Source organism: Camelus dromedarius, chromosome 2 (genome assembly GCF_036321535.1).
Source record: "Camelus dromedarius isolate mCamDro1 chromosome 2, mCamDro1.pat, whole genome shotgun sequence".
NCBI classification, from domain to species: Eukaryota; Metazoa; Chordata; class Mammalia; order Artiodactyla; family Camelidae; genus Camelus; species Camelus dromedarius.
Genome location: NC_087437.1, coordinates 60,218,693 through 60,235,420, shown reverse-complemented (window position 1 = coordinate 60,235,420; position 16,728 = coordinate 60,218,693). Strand labels below are relative to the sequence as shown.

At 50.1% G+C, this 16,728-nt stretch overlaps 1 long non-coding RNA gene across 2 annotated transcripts; it reads right to left on the bottom strand.

Moving 5' to 3' along the window:
• Positions 1-379: 379 nt before the first annotated feature.
• Positions 380-8,113, bottom strand: LOC116153558 (uncharacterized). 2 transcript variants are annotated; one of them, XR_010383951.1, is made up of 5 exons: positions 7,750-8,113; positions 6,989-7,090; positions 6,150-6,328; positions 2,499-2,647; positions 380-2,364 (listed from the first exon to the last, which is right to left on the bottom strand). It is a non-coding gene; the product is annotated as an uncharacterized LOC116153558 (long non-coding RNA). The 2 variants fall into 2 exon arrangements; XR_010383959.1 differs by lacking the exon at positions 7,750-8,113 and having other exon boundaries at positions 6,989-7,220.
• Between the last annotated feature and the right edge of the window lie 8,615 nt (positions 8,114-16,728).

Here is a 16,728-nt window from a genome sequence, read left to right as displayed (position 1 = left end):
TGGGAGTAGGAGCTGCGGGTTGAGAAAGTCTAAAGAGGCAGGATTGGGGGTGAGGGGGTGCTGAAAGGAGAGAAAAGTAAATGGGAGGGGCCCTCCGGCCTAGCCCAAAGGACCCAGGGCTGAGGAGGGCCCAGGTATTCCCCCAGCTGGAGTAGAAGAGCCACTCCCGATTGATTTGGAAGCTACAACTCACACTCGAGGGGCTGTTCTCTACATTCTTCTGGATTCCATGGCACACAGAGAGGCTAAAATTGTGTAAGAAACTGAAAACTGCTCTTCCCTACCACTCTTCAGGGAGAAGCTCTGAATTTGTTTTATATGCATTTTTTTCCTTTTCTTTCATAAAATAAAAGGAATTGTACTATCATCAGTTTTTTTTTTGTTTTTTTTTTTTTTTTAAGTTAGTGCTGGAGAGAGCTCAGCAGTAGAGTATATGCTCAGCATGCACAAGGTCCTGGGTTCAATCCCCAGTACCTCCATTAAAAAAATTAATTTAAAAGAAGTAAACTTGGTTCCCAACCTCCTTAGCTTTATCTGGGTCTGACGGGAGCCAGCTAATCACTAAGACCTCCCATACAAGCAGGGTGGAGCTTTCTAAATGGACATTTGTGAAGCCCTGGGTACTGGCTGGGCTGGGCAGGGTCAGAGAAATGCAAAGCATCCCAGGCATTAGCCCTGGAATTTACTCCCAACCTCACCTCTGCCCACAGCAAAACCCTACCCCCACCCCCCTGCCCCAAGGCCTCAGTCTTCTCTACTTGGAGCTGAAGTTACCCCTGTTGGCCCAGATGGAGGGAGGGAAGAGGCTCTGGTCAGAGGGAATGCCTAATGAGTCATCACATAGTAGGAACAGGCAGAATTGGAGCAGCAGAGTCTGCTGGTCAGGTTCAAAAAAAGGTGTTTCCAGTTTTGTGAGTTCAGTGGACAGGCAAGCAGGATGAGAGCCCATGGCCAGTGGATATAAAACTCCTGGAAATTCTGCTTCTTGAACCCTGGGGCAGGCTCAAGAGTAGCCGGAAGGGCACGGACTGGAGCTATCATCTCCTTAGTGTAGCAATGGGGCCTGACACCCTCAGTGGAGTCAAGATACAAAGGAGGGATGTTGAATGAGGGATTAAGGATTAAAATAGGTCTAGGGGGCTGTTCTAGCCCAAGGAGCAAAACCAAGTGAGAAAAAAATATACCTCGATTGACAGCATATTCCAACAAATTCCAAGGAGAGGGGGCATGGGGGTTGGGGACCTTTACCATCAGCAGCTCCTTTTGCAAACCTGGGGTGACTCACTAACTGGAATGGGGTGGGGACAGGAGAACTACATGATGGCAACTTGGTTAGTGCGTTACATTTTACAAAGCATGGTCACAACAAACATACCACTGAATGGGACAGCAGTCCCAGGAAGCAGTGTCATCATCACACTGCACCTATTTTACAGATGGTAAAACTGAGACAGGTACTAGCACTTGCTGCAGTGGTGTTCCTCAAAGCCAGGGCAGAGGACCCTTGGTTATGCACAAGCTGAATCAGTGCTACTAAACACCTGAAGTAAGACATATTGACTTCAACAGGCATGCAACTGTTGCACAGAGCCTTTAAAAATACAACTAAAGCCATCAAAACTGTGATTTCAAGGAAACTTGCTTAGAAGGAGGCTATGTTTTAAAAGCAAGTTTATTTAAAGTTTGTTTAAATAAAGTATTAAATAAATAATATGATGTATGATACTTGGTTTTGATTTTTTAAAAGTGAAGGTAGGAAACCAAGTACTGATGGTGATGATGATGACAGCAACCCGCTTTATAACACTTACTATGTGCCAAAAGCTTTACACATGCTCAATCATGTATTATCATGACAGCTCTGTGGAGTTGAACCTCACAATTATTAGCCTCATTTTACACAGAGGCCAGGGGGAGACCCTGGAAGGCACAGGGTGGAGGACTGCATCTAGGCAGTCAGACCGCAGAGCACAGTTCACCATGCGGCTATGAGAGCACCTGGCTGGGAGCACAGCTGCAGGGGCTTTGAGACAGCCTCTGGGCTGGGGAGGGCGTCAATGTGCCCTCCTTGCTTCCAAGGCAGAACTGTAAGAGACCGAATCTCATGACAGCGTTACTTCCCGCTGCAAATGAGGACAAGCCAGTGACAAAAGACCAGCTCCAGAAGGGTGTTTTTTGCACCAGGCAGTGGTTCTGTTGCACAGTTGATGTGAGGGCCTGGGGCAGAATCCTGGCTAACTCAATTTCAGGCTGGCTTTCCTGCCTGCCTGCTAAACTCTTTCAGATGATTTTGGCCGGATCTGAGAGGCTTTGACAGACAGGTTGTCTCTGCGTTAGAGGAGAGGAGGGACATCTGGAAAATGCCTGGAGAGAAGAAAGGAGAGATGGTCTGAGTTCAAAGGCTCGCAGGACCAGCGTGGACCAGGAGAGGAAAGCAGAGGCTGATAGGTCCTAGGAATCCCTCGGCAGAAAGCATAAAAAACAGTTGTGCTTCTTACTTTCACACAGTGGTTAAAAATTTTCCAGCACATCCTCCAGGTCAGCATGGTGTTTAAGAGCAAGAGCTATGGAATCTCAGAGCCACTTCTCATTAGCCAAGTGGCCTTGCCTCTGGCGGTTCCACCTCTCTGGGCCTCAGTCTCTCCACCTGTAAAATGGGAACATTAAAAGTGCTTCTCCTGGAGGGTACTGTGAAGATTAAGTGAGATAGTCTGAGCAGAGTCAAGTGCTCAACCCTGTAGTTGTTACTGTTATTATTATTATCCCTTGGGATGAGGTGCAGGCTCGCAACATCTCTGATGAGACTTGACTCAGATTTTAAGTCCAGGATGATCTACCAAAGCAAAGAAAAATTTTTTAAATTCTCATTTTGATGTAGTCAATGCCCCAAGATAATAAAAAAGGAGGCACATGGGCAAGTGTACTGATTTAGTGGGACGTTTTAGCCCAAAGTAAGACATCAAGTGGCCAGAAAAGCGATCCAAAGTTGAATTCATGGTCTCTCCCTCAAAACCTACTCTTGCCTAGCCCATGCCTCACAGCAGGAGCTCCAGCCACCCTGCTTTCTTTAACTTCTGGGAGATTCATTCTGCCTCAGAATCCTTGCCCACGCTGTTCCCTCTGCCTAGAATGCCCTTCCTTCTTTCCTCTCTCCCTCCTTCCCTTCCTTCCCCTACCTCTGGCTAACTCTTGCCCTTCTTTCATATCTTAACTCAAACGTCACCTTTCCAGGGAAGCACCCTAGACCAGATCAGGTACCCTACTAAAACGTTCAAGGGTTTGGTGAGCTTTTCCTTCGTAGTATTTATCACAGATGGTAATAAGATATCGTATGGTTCTCTGATTAATGCCTGTGTCCCACACTATACTCTAAGCTCCAGGAGGATAGGGTTATCCTGTCTCTCAGCACCCAGCATGGTCACTGGCACACAGAAGATGCCAGTAAATATTTATTGATTGACTGGATGAAGGAGAAAAAGTACTGGAGAAAAAGGTGCAATCCTAGTAGGTGGTTTTGGAGATCAAATGCCCTTCTTCTGGGGAAGTGGAGCAGACTAGGGAGACACCGGTTAGGGTATTTACGTATGAGTGGGGGCAGGGGACAAGGATTGGCCTGGAATCAGGGACCAGAGCTAGCAGCTGCACTAGCTGTGTGTGAAACATGAGTGTAGCAGTATAAGGAATAAACAAGAGTGGAGCAAAGGAGGTGATTCCTGGTAGGACCCTTCTCAGGTGGGATGCACACAGGATTTGAAACTTGTCCACAAGTCTAGGAAATGCTATTACTGGCACCAGCCGCAGCAAAGATCACCAACATTTCGCTGGGTGTAGAGGCTTTCAGGTTGCTGCATCCGCAGGTGAGCAGAGAATTCATTATTTTGTGGGATGTACAGCATCTAAATCCCCTCTTTAGTTCTGGGGAAGCCCCATGGCATGAGTCTTTCGGGGAGGCAGCCAGCTTTGTTTCTTCTACCTGTTTTCCAGGGCTTATTCTCTAGCCTTCCTGGAGAGTCTCCATGCTTCCCAATATCCCTGAATAAATTCCTTTTCTGCTTAAGTCAGCCAGAATTAGTTTCTGTTGTTTTCAGCCAAGAACCATAACTGGTATAGTCTGGGGCCAGTGACATGTGGCTTCTCTGTGTAGCCAAGCATGTGGCTGCCAGCCACGCAGACACCCCAGGAGGGGGCAGGACTGCTTTGGCAGCCTGGAAGTTAAGGCCTCCTGAGGAACAGGGAAGAAAGTTGGCTATTCTGAGCCAGCGACAGCCTTTGGTTAGAGTCAGGGTTCCCACAACTCTGGGTAGAGGCCACATCAGAGGAATCATCCTATTCCTAGGATATGGGGTGGGTCACCTAACATACCCCAGACTGGTGGCCTGGGAAACACTCTGATAGGTGGAGGCCCAGTGAACCCACAGTTGGCTCCTGGCCTCTTGGGAATGCAAACTCCCGCGCTTCTGGGCCTTCCTGCATTCTGGTAATCTATTCAAGATATTTTCCACTTTGAGGACTCTGAGTCCACTCTAAAGAACAACACCAGAGGAAATAAGCAGAGAGTCAGAGTGCACTTACCACACTTCCTGATGCCTCAAATAATAGGATGTCAGAGTAGGAAAGGCCCTTGTGAACTATCTAGTCTTGTGGTCTCAGAGGTCAGTGGGCCTCAGAATCAACCAGAATCACCAGGTTAACAGTGTGAGTTCCCACAGATTTCTTCAACCCCATAGCTGACCCATGAGGCCTAGGGTGGAGCCCCAAGATCTGGGTTTTGTACAAACTTTCCCAGGCGATTCTAACATGAGTTGTTCAAGAATACTGATCTTGGACCTTCATCCCATTTTACAGAGGAAGAAAGTGAGACTCAAAATGAAATGTCCTCCTACCAAGTCCCCACAGGGAATCAGCTGTTGACCTGGACACCAAGCCCAGGCCTCCTGACTCCCACTCCCCTGGGCTGGCTGGGGCTAGGACAGGTCATGGATAGTGTTTCTTTCTCAAGTTGTTTGCCTGATTTTGATCCCCTAACAGGGCCCTCCCTTTTCTGATTTTAGGAGGGCAGCTTGTCATGGGAAAGTGCTAAAATTCAGGATGGTCATCTTGTCTTTGCCAGAGAGGCTGCTATGGCCTTAGCTGAGGACGAAACCCACGGGCAAAGCCAGGAACTGATACAGCAAGGTGTTTGGTAGCAGGTCCAGTTTCTAGTTCTGGGTCTTCCAATGCCCTATGTGACCTTGGACAAGTCAGTCCCCTCTCTGAGTCTCTGTTTTGTCCAGTTTATAAAATGAAGATAAATCTGCTATCTGCTATCTACACTGCCTACCTCATGGACCTCTGGTGTGACTGTGCTTTGTAAACTCCCAAGTGCTGCCCCAAGCAGGAGGGATTACAGACACTGAAGATGTGACAAGAATACTGATTTCCACTCAGGGTCCCTTGAGGACGTGCTGAGCCCATCTTGGAAACAGCAGAGGAAGCTAAGAAGCTGCCAGCAGTGCTTGGGGGAGACTCTCAGAGTCTTATGGGCTGGCTGGCAGGGAGAGCCCTTCTGCTCACAAAGCACTCCTGCATCGGGGGATTTGCCATGGCCCAGGACACCCCCCACTTCTAGATGCCTGTGTGTTGGGGGTAGGGGAGTCACTGGATCAGGGCCTGATACAACCAGGACCCTCTGTCCGTCTCCTAAAGAGTCATGGCTCAGGAACCCTAGTAAGTGTTCAGAAGACCCTTGGGGTATCAGGGGAGTCACACCCCACCCTTTCATGCCATAGCCTGTTTTGGCTGTTAGAACAGGTTCCAGAGGGTGGATTAGCTCACTCTGAATATATTTTTCCTTCTCACCATATCACACCTCTCCGAACCATTTCTCCAGCTGGCAGGAGTCCCAGTTAACCTTAAGTTCTCAGGATGCCGGGATTCTTACAATGTTCAGCCAAAAACCTGCTTTGTCACCTTGCTCAACCCCTTCACCTCTTTGAGCCTGTTTTCTCATCTGTATATGGAGAACATAAGCCCTGTCCCTCCTCCATCAGAGGTCCGCTGTGTCAAATGAGAACACCGTTGAGGGAGGGTTTTGTTGTCATAACCTTGTAGGAGAAGACAGAGGAGGCCTGGACAGGGAGGGAGTTGGGGTGGGCATAGAAATGACTGACCTTCAGCTCCAGGAGGCAGAAAAGCTCTGCAGAATGACTTCATTCCTGTCTCTACTTGGGGCTGTCTCAGGGCAGCAGGTCCTTTGTTTTACAATGCCTCTCATTCGCCGGTGCTGGGCTCAGCCTGGCCACTAAGAGGAGAAGGCATCTCAGACTCAGGGGCCTTGTGGTGTTGAAGCCTAAAGGAAAGCTTTCAGTCAGAGACTTAAGCAGACAGAGGTGTGAGGTCATCTAGGCTGGCGCTTTCCAAACTTTTTTTTTTTTTTTTAAAGCAGAACACTTCACAAGATCTTAAAGCAAACCCCTTACCAGTTACTTCTGAAGAATCACTGACTCTGCATCACTGATTTACTGTGCAGATGAGGGAAACAAACTCAAAGCAGGGAGGGAATGGTGGCCAAAGCCAAACAATAAACCAGTGGTTAAAACATATTTTAGAAACCATCTGGAAATCAAGTCTCTAACCCTCAGCACAGGTGTCTCCAGTTCAGGAAGACATCAAAGAGAAACAGAAAGTTTCCTTCATTTCAAGCCATTTACACACCCCAGTGGAGGAGTCCCAGAAAGGGGGTGTAGGGTAGTAAATGGGGAAATGTATTGACACTGCAGTAATAAACAAATCTTACTGGAGAGCAGGGAACTCACCATCTCCTTTGAAAATGAGAATGTTTCGCAGGATGTTTCTGAGGCACTGAGCCCCTTGCTGACATAAAGCAGAAGCAGGCCCGGCAACTTCAGACAAAGGGAAATTCCTTCCAGCTGCCTTAGCTCTGTCTTCCATTGCTCCCCAGAGCACTGGGAGCCAGGCTTTGCTCCAGGCCACCATGAGACTGACTCACCTGCAGAAGGGCCCCAGGTGTCTCCCGCAATGGTCACAGGGTACTTGCAGGAGTCATCAGCCAAAGAGTGACTTTTTGGTGTAGCTTTGGGGAGCTGACAGCCTAGGGGTGGGGAGTGGACAGAGTCAGACACGCCAATCGCCAATCGCTGCACCATGTAGATGTGGGGCAGGTGCTCGAATGGAGGCACAGTCCACACGGGAGGAGAGGACCGGTAGGGACTGAAGACCAGGCACACTGCTGGCTTTATGGCTAGGAAGTTTACGAAGACTCAAAAAAAAAAAAAAAAAAAAAAGTTTACGAAGACTAGACCGAGGTCTCAGGTCGCTCGTATGGAGCTGGGGCAGGGGGTTCACACAGCAGAGAAGGGCCGAATAGACCCCAGCTGCCCGGCCAGGAGGCAGGGAAGGGGCGGGATCTGAATGACGCAAGAGGAGCCCAGATGAGCGGCAGGGCGCCAGGGGCCAGCGCGGCGGGGCCACCCGGCCGCCCCGCCTCCTGCTCCGGCCGAGTCTGAGCGCCGCCCCCGTCGCCTGGGGATCCGAACTGCTGAACCGACGCCGGGGAGGCTGGGGGGCGGGGGACCGCGGCGGGAGCGCACCGCCAGCCTGGACTGACCGCAGGACGTCGCCGCCTCCATTCCTCTGTTCTACGGGGTGGGTGTCGCCATTAGTTAAAGCAGAGATACTTTCTGAAAGGAGCTGAGGTCAAGCAAAAGGCCCCCCGGACCCCAGCTCTCCTAGTGGGGAGATTTTACTCACCTGGAAAACAGGCGATTCTAGGTCAGTTAATCACCGCGCAGGGGAACACGCAGACAGGTTCTGATCAAGCCCTTAATCCCAGTGTCAGCTGGCAGACGGCAGGGTGCCATGCCTACTAAACCCCAGTGACTCCTGGCCTTGACTCAGAAATTTCCAAGGGGAGGGGCCCTTAGAGACTAGCGCTCTAGAGTTTCATGGCTTTCACGCTGTTCTAGATCGGAGGCACAGCCTCCAGGGTAGTGCACTGGAGGCCGAGGGGTGAGAGATGAGGCCCCATCTCGCCCCCTCTTTCATCTTTACTGCATTGAAACTCTGCATGAGACTTATTTAAAGGAGAGACGGTAACTAAACACAAGTTCTAGGTCCTTTTTCAAGCCTATTGTTCTCCCATTTTTACTTTATAGTGCATGACCTTGGGCAACTTAAAAACCTCTGTCTCAAGTTCTTCATCTGTAAAACCAGAATAGTTAGTATAGGACTACCTCCTTAATAGGGTTGTTGTAAGGATTAAGCAAATTAAAGCATGTAGTGTTCTTAGAACATGTTGTGCCTGAGTCACAGTAAAAAACATGTTAGAGGTCTTTATATTATCATTACTTCTATTTTAAAATGAGGAGAGTGAAGCCCAGAATGGAGAAAGGACTTGCCCAGGTGACAAGGGAACTTGGTAGTAGAGCAGGGAGTAATACCAAGTTTTCCTGGCTGTCTAGATGGAGTCCTTTATGTCTTAGACATTGAGGTTTATGTGCCATAGAAAACTTCGAAGATTAAACAAAGGCCCAAAAGAAGAGGCCACACTGTATAAAGGTTCTCTGGCACAACCTCTGTGACCCTCAGGAAGCAGAGGAGGAGGGGGAGTGCAGAGAAAAGGAGGGAGAAGAGAGGAGGAGGAAGAGAGAAAGGCAGGGAGAGGAGGAGGAGGTGGAAGAGAAGGAGTCTGGAACCCTTTTAGCCACTAAACAGAAGATGTCTTAGCTCGGGCTGCTGTAGCAAGATACCATAGACAACAGAAATTTATTTCTCACACTTCTGGACGCTGGGAAGTCCAAGATCGAGGTGCCAGCTTGGTCAAGTGAGGGCCATCTTCCTGGTTCATAGCTTGTGCCTCTCTCTGTGTCTTCACGTGGTGGAAGGGGCTAAGGAGCCCTCTGGAGCCTCTTTTATAAGGACACTAATCCCATTCCTGAGGACTCCACCATGATGACTTAAGCACCTTCCAAAGTCCCCACCTTCCAATACCATCATCTTTGGGGCCTAGGATGCCAGCATATGTATTTGGGGGTCAAACAAACACTCAGATCATAGCAGATGATCATACTGGGGATGCTCTTGAGGGGACATTTTCATTAGTTGGAGGAACTAGGCCTCAAAAATACTTAAAGTCTAAGAAATTTGTTTGAAGAATAAGGACTACAGTTTGGGTTGCCCAGCGTCTCAGCCTGGTTTATGATCACTTTTAGTGCAGTCACAGCCTCCTGAATCTCTCCTCTCAATCTAAGCTGAGCCCAGCTTGGCAAGGTCCCTCCTTGCAGCTTGAGAACAGTCAGGACTTGGCCTAGCAGTTAAAGAGAATCTGGATTTAAATCCTGTCACTTTCTGACTGACTGGGCAAGTACTTAAACTTAAGCCTTAGTTTAATCATCTATAAAATTGGGATTATAAATCTTGCCTCATAGTATCATCAGGAGGATCAAATGGGATAACACATATAAAGTTCTCAACCCAGAGCCTGGCATGTAGGAAGTGCTCAAAAAATGCTCTTGACTGTTATTATCAAATGTGGCTTCCTGCCCCCATGTGTGTGCAATGGCTTCCTCATCTTCTGTCTAGCTGTGGCCTACATAAATTAGGATTTAGTTTACCTACGAAGAAATAATCCCAAACTAGTGGTAATGCAGAAAAGACAGAAGTTTATTTCTTCTCACATAAAATCTGGATGGGTGGTCAAGGGTGGATATATTCCTATAGAAGGGGAGAATGGATATCAGAGACCAGTAGCAGGCTCTGCCCCAAGCCCCTGGCTTGTCCAGGCCAGCTGGGTAGCTGGGAGCCAGATCCCTGAGGACTGAAAAACAGGGATGGGAGCATGCTGCTTCTCCTCAGCTATCCCCAGTGCCTCTGTCTGCAACAGAGATGTGGACCTGAAACTCAGGCTTCCTGCCATGGGTCAGAGAAAGTCCTATCCTTCACAGGCCTCAATTCTAAAGGCCAGAAGAAAACTGGAGAGGCAGCTGACTGCCCTCTCCTGGCCAAGGAGAGGACACTGAGCAAAACAGGGTTCAGGGTGGCAGAGTGACACAGCAAGCAGGTGGGCTTGGCACAACTTAATGGAATCGCCCAGGCAGGATGTACACCTGAAAACTGTGGGGAGGCTGGGCCACCAACTAGTGCCACAATCCAAATGCCAAAATTGACAGACAGATCTGCTATGGGAGCTTCCACCTTTCTTTTCCTGATAATGGCAACACTCCAGCAGGCCACCAGGCCTCTGCCAGGGCTCAAGGAATACCTGTCCTCCCCACTAGCCTTTACTTCATCCCACAAAGGTTTTTGGAAAGGGAGGAAAGTCCACCAGCATCTCCCTACCCTGGTGCTTCTAAAACAAGCCCCTAGACCCTTTCTGCTTCAGGAGTTTCCCTGCAAGTAGCAACAAAGGAACAGGAAACCCAAAGTCACAGATGCCCTGGCTCTCCCCTTATGTGTGCAGTGGAGGAGCACAGACTAGGAGCGGAACACCCAGCTTTTAGCTACGGATGTGCCACTAACTCAGGGTGTGATGTCCCCTCTTCTTTCACTATCCCACTCCTGACTGTATCTTGGAATCACTTCTTAGACATGAGGTTCCTGGGCTCTCCCTCAGACTCACTGGCTCTGTTTTTTAACTAGTTCCCCAAGAGATGCACATGCAGGTAATTTGGGAACCAAGAGGCTGGATGACCTCGAGGTCCAGCTTGGAGTGATCTGGTTCAGATGGCTCTGAGGATCCGGGCTGTCTGAACACTGCCCTCTGAGATCTCACACCCCCTCCTTTTACTCCCAAGGGCTGGGATTCTTCAAGCCTCCGCAAATTATTGCACTTTCTCTTCAAGAATTCTGTCCTTCCCAGATGCTGGGCCAGTCCCATGTTGTTCCCTTCAGTATGATTCTCTTGCCAAGTGCCCTCCCTCCCACTTCTTCCTGTCAAATCCTCTTCACTCATCAAGTCTCCACTGAATTCCCACCTCCTTTTAGGGAGCATCTGTAATCTGCCCAATCCAAATTCTCTTCTGCCTCTCCTGGGCTCCCACAAACAGTTGGATATCCGCTGCAGTATAGGATGTCCCAAATGATAGCTCCTCTAGCTTGGTGCACAGCCCAACTGCCCCTCATGACTGGGGACCCCTAGGGGCTGGGTATGAAATCTTACTGCAGATCCCCTGAAGCCTGATTATAGACAGCACTTAACCCTCAGAGCTTGGATACCAAAGGAGAAAAGACAGAGAGGAAGCTGGTCCTGCTAAGACATGACTGAGAGGGGAAAGGAAGAGCCCAAATACATACAGCCAAAGTTGGGAGGAATTGGTCCATTCTCCCATCATCCTCCCCAAAGCCAAATGAATGGGTTGATCCCCTGGACGGTTTCAAGGGTTTGTACTGCAGAAAATACCTCTTCCTTTGCCTTCCCAACATTTGCTCTTACTTTTTCTGCTGCAGGAAAACAAGAGCTTCCCTGAGAGTATCTTTCTAGTGTCTGTTGCATTCTTTTGTTGTACGTTTAACTTCACAGAAAGTCAACCCCCAAAGTTGAAAACTCCAAGGTTACATTCCTTGAGGTGGTGTCCACCCCTCCATATCCGTGCTCAGCCTGAGCATCTGCTCTGCTTCTACCTTCAGCCTCTGGAACAGGTGCCTGGCCCCTCATGGCACAGAGCCCCTGTCTGGTCGTTCTGCAAGTGGTCTCAGCACAGTTTGCTTGGCCACTTTATTTGGTGGGCATCTGGGCATGGCCCAGCAGTGTCTTTCCAGGGACGCTCACTTTTTATTTTTTCTTTGAGACAGCCAGGGGACTCCGCAAGTAGGGAAAGACCTCTGCCCACTCATGCTCCTTAACGTCTGCCGTCGACCTGGGGGCTGAGGAGATGAAGGGAAGAAGACAATTTAGGTGGTGTGTAGATTGAGAATGACTGTATTTATTCATTTCCAGTAGAACAAAGCATTTCACTTTCTCCCTAAATCATGGTATCTGTCACCCTGTGTTAAAGTTCCCTAGAAGGGCAGTGGGCTGCCTGCCATTGGACACCCTGTGCCCAGTACAGCACCTGGTGCAGAGGAGAGACTCAACTAACAAAGGGGGCAGAGGGAGATGGGGAAGATGCTATTAAGCACAGAGGTCCCAGTGCACCTCTGAATGTGGGAACACTAAGGGCACTTGTTCTATCCTCAGCAGTTGCTCCTCCATTCCCGTCAAATCTCCAGAAACCACACCATGCCTTCTGCCAGTTTCTTCCATTGGAAGAAGTCTGTCAGTTCTGCCAGACTGCAGGGAAGTCTGTGGTGCCCTCCATAATGTCACACCTCTCACCCATCCCTAGTGGCCTGCTGCTCGTTACCCATTTCCCTGGAGGTGCTCTTGAGTCTCTATAACGTGTGCGTCTTCTCATCCAGCACCATATTCTTTCCTTGTCTCTTAAGGCACATCCCATACTACTTTGTATACCTTGTATATTATGAGCCAAAACCTTTGGCCAGAACACAACATAAGTAGAAGAGAGAGGCCCCAGCAGAGTAAACAACCCAGTAATGGAATGAAGATGGCCCGGCAGAGTGCTCGCTGGCTGAGAGCAGGCCCAGCTGGGTGGAGGCTGGGAGACGAGAGTGCCAGGCGCAGTCCTGAAGTCTGTCAAGCCCGCTCCACAGTCTGAGAGCAGAGCTTAGCAGCACTGAGACCCTGGGAACAGTGGGTACTTCCTCCTGAAACCCCGGTGGCTACAGCTGAAGCTGAGAAGAGCAATCAGCCCACTGCTATTTCTGAAGCCGCCCAGTGTGGTTACTCAGTGAGCTGTTGTAATTAAGCTCATCTATAATTTGATAAGTGGAAGCAGCCTCACATTTTATAGAGTAATTAAGTCTCACTGAGAGAGCAGCACAAGGCATTTCTGGGCTCCAGCATCTCCTGAAGCGGGTCCCCATTCATACTCTCTCTCCTTCAACGCATGCCCGTCGGAGCTGAGGTCAGGATGGTCCTCAGCCATGGCTCTGGGAATACTTCCTGGCCCTGCGCTCTTCACCTCAGGCCATCAGAGCCCAGGCCAGTGGCAGATCCAGACACAACGGACACACCTGCAGTGAGATGCATGAAAGGCTCAACTTCCCTTTCCCTGCCACTATCTGCAAAACTGTGGGCTGGGAGAAAGTTGAGTTTAATGCTCCGCACCCATCACTCCTTCACAGGCTACATGGCCAGCCTCTGACTGAATGGTCCAACCCAGCTCCAGGGCTCTGATGGAGAGACTAAGTCATCCTCAGGGTAAAAGAAGGGGCCCTAGGGATAGAAGCCAGGCCTGGGTATTCTGTCTTGGCTCACCCACTTCCAGGCTCCGTGATCTCGGGCAAATCACTCCACCTCCCTGAAGCTCAATTTCCCTATCTGTAAAATGGGAGTAGTAGCCCTTCCTAATTCATAAGCTGTTTATAAGGATCAGATGAGAGATGATTCGGGAGCACCCTTGGTTGTGAGGGGACATACGCATGTCGGCATCTCACCAAATGTGTTAAAACTGGTCTCAAAGTTCTTGCTGCTTGAAGGAACTTAGGTGGCCATTCAGCCTGGTGTGTGTCATCAAGACTGAGAGATGGAATAACCACAGCTGAAAGCTTCTGTTCAGAAAGTGAGGAGTATGGAAATCTTATCAATTGAGGAACCTGGGCTCTTGAATCTGACTTGGCTGTTTCCAAAGGTCCCATGTTCTGTACAGTTCCGGGTCAGAGCCAAGTGTCAACGGCATTATGTCAGAGGTGGTATATTTCAGCTGTCTTTGGATAGATTTTCCCTAACCAAGGAAATGCTGTCTTTGGAAGTAAGGAGATCCTTGTTACTGGAGGGCTCCAAGGCCTGGCCAGCTGCCTGGAGGCTGGGAGTCACACTTGATGACGGTTGAGTCCCTTTTCCTACTCCAAGGTTGTGGGGTTCCTGGCAGCCTCTCCCAGCCCTAATCTCAGGCCCTGGTCCTTGGTTCCTGCCCAGCAGGTGCTCACCCTACACCTCTGAAGCCACAAACCTCACAAACCACCTTCCTTAGTGCCTACACACACCAGGAAGGCCTCAGATGCTCCGGGTTGGCTTGCTCACTTGTTTGGTCTGCAGCAGAGCCCCACGGCCCTCCTCACTTAACATCCTTATCCTAGGATTCTCAAGCTTCATGCTTATATAATCCTTAAGCCCTTTGAGAGCAGCTCCAGAATCTGTCTCTCTCTGCCCAAGGTTTGGGTTTTGGTGTTCCTAGAGAATGCCCTTAGAAACGCCCCAGATGGGGCAGTGTTCGCCCAGGCCAGGCGGACTTCCTCCTAGAGGGACGCCGATGGGCTCCTTTGTCACAACCCCTCCCAGGGAGCCATGCCCAGGGCCCCGGGGAGGGAAGGAGGAGATGGGGAGAGGAGATGACTCCTGGGGCAGCACTCTGTAGTTGCACTGTGCATATGCCTTCAGATCTTTCTCACTGTTACATCACTGAGGTATTTTGTTTTCCCCTCCTTATTTTAGATCCTGGTGCCATCTGCCCTGCTTTTCATGCATCACTAGCTCCAGGTTGGAGGTTAGATTTGACTTGGCCGCCCTGTTCAATCCCTCACTTGGTGAGAGACTTGGGATAATCTGTTTCCTTGTGTGAGATGAGATAATAACCCCACCCTGCCCACCTCCCAAAGCTGCTGTGAGAACCAGGGAGCACAGTCTCTGAGCTGGCCCAGAACCGCATGGATGAGCCTGGTGACGATCTGGCAGCCTGAGCCTGCTGCTACCCAAGCCGAGGGAGCCTCTGCTTGCTCACATCTGCACCTGCAGCCGGAGAACTTGGCACAACTTTGCAGGGCCAGGCCCTGTTTAAAATACAGGAAGTGAGCAGGCCTGACAGTGGGAGCAAGGGGCAGCCTTCCCGACCCCCTCGAGAAGGATCAGCTCTCTGCCAACAGACAGCCAGTGAGGGTCTAGGTGCCAGGTGACCCTGACAAACCCATCTGGTTCCCAGGGCTCTTGGGGCCACAGAGTGAAGTGGTGGTGAACAGCACAGCTCAGGAGACTTTCGTGCTGGCCCTGGGTCTGCTCAGGTCCACTGTGATGCTGCTGGGTGAGTCACTTTCCCTCTCTGGGTCTCAGCTATGTCATCTGTAAAATGGGAACAACCACCTCTGGCCTGCCCACCTCAGCTGTCTCTTGTAAGGACCAAAACTAGACCTGCACTCAAGGAGGCTCACAGCTGCTAGAAGGTGAATAGTAACTGTGAGGTTTTAATTAGCATTGAGATTATCTGGAGTTAAGTTGCTCTGGGCTTCTCAATCACTGGGATAAAAATTAAAAATCTGCCAACCTAGCAGTCCTGACTTACCCCTGAAGGTCTCAGCAGACAAAGATGCAGCTTCTTCAGTGTTCAGTTTACTGCTGATCTTGACCCACAAGTGAGTGACCATCTCACTTCCCCTCCAGTTCCCAGGCATCCCTGCACATGAGCAACTTCAAGTGCTGCACACATTTTCCTTTAATAAAATTAGTATGGAAATGAAATCTCCCAAGATAGAAAAATGAAATTCTGAAAAGCAATGTGGTTCAAAAAGCTCTTATTGTTATGTGAAGACCATGGCCATCAAGTGTCCCACCCTGGGCTCTGAAGGGTTTCAGCCTGCCTGCCCACCCCATCATCCACACAGGCCCTCTGGGCCTCACAGTGCAGGCAAGGAGCTGGGCAGGGCATCCCTGGTTGACGACAGAGGGGACCCCGGTCCGAAAGTCAGGCTGAACTTGCTCGTTGTCAGACTCCCCTTTTCCTTGGCACTGCCTAAGCCCTGTGGCCAGTTCCAGCTGCCCAGGTTCTGCCTTCTCTTGGCACCAGGCTCCACGTTTAAGCCAGGCAGCTACTAGAAGAAAAGGAACATTGTTTCTGTGTCTTTGTGCCCAGACTGCTTCCAAGGCGGGGATCATCAACCCTTTAGAGACCGCCGGTTTGGGTGGGAGCTGAGGCCACTCTGCTGTGAAGGAGGCAGGGCTCCCCCTAGCGGCAGGCCTGGCCCTTCCAGGGCGAGGCGGAAGTGCTAGTTTGACTCTCAGGGCTGGAACTCAGGACTCTGTCCAAAGGCCTGCAGCTACCTGAAGAAGGATGTTGCCTAGTTTTGGTCCAAACATGGAGGCTCTGGGCAATTGCAGGAATAATAGCCTTCAAACCCAAACCCAAGAAGTGATAACACAGAATCTGCTTATCAGTGACCTGGCTTAATTAAAAATAAGGCCATAGCAGGAAGGTGAGCCATCAATGCAGGCCACCCTGAGCGCCACGGAACGTGTGTGTTTGTGTGTGTGTGTGTGTGTGTGTGTGTGTGTGTGTATAAGCACCATGTGAGACAGACAGGGAACCTCGACCCACCCCTGAGGGAAAAGATGCCATAGTGCCTGTCCTATGTATCATGGGTCCTGCCAAGAAAGCCCCATCAACCTGGGTCCCTCCCCAGGGAAAATCAAACCAGACCCAAACCAGAAGCAAACCACCCCTTAGCCAATGAGCACCTCCACACAAGTATGTCCTAAGACAGGATGGAGAAATCTCAAATGGAAATCTCCAGAATGTCACTACCCCCTCGACACAGCTCTGAATCACTGGCTGCAGGCTGCACATGGCAGCACCATGGACATGCAAAGATGTGCACGGTGGGCACATGGTGTGTGTGGCTCGGGCGAGGACACAGAGCTCATCACAATATCCTCAGGTAACTGGCTCCAGAGCAGCCCCGGAACAC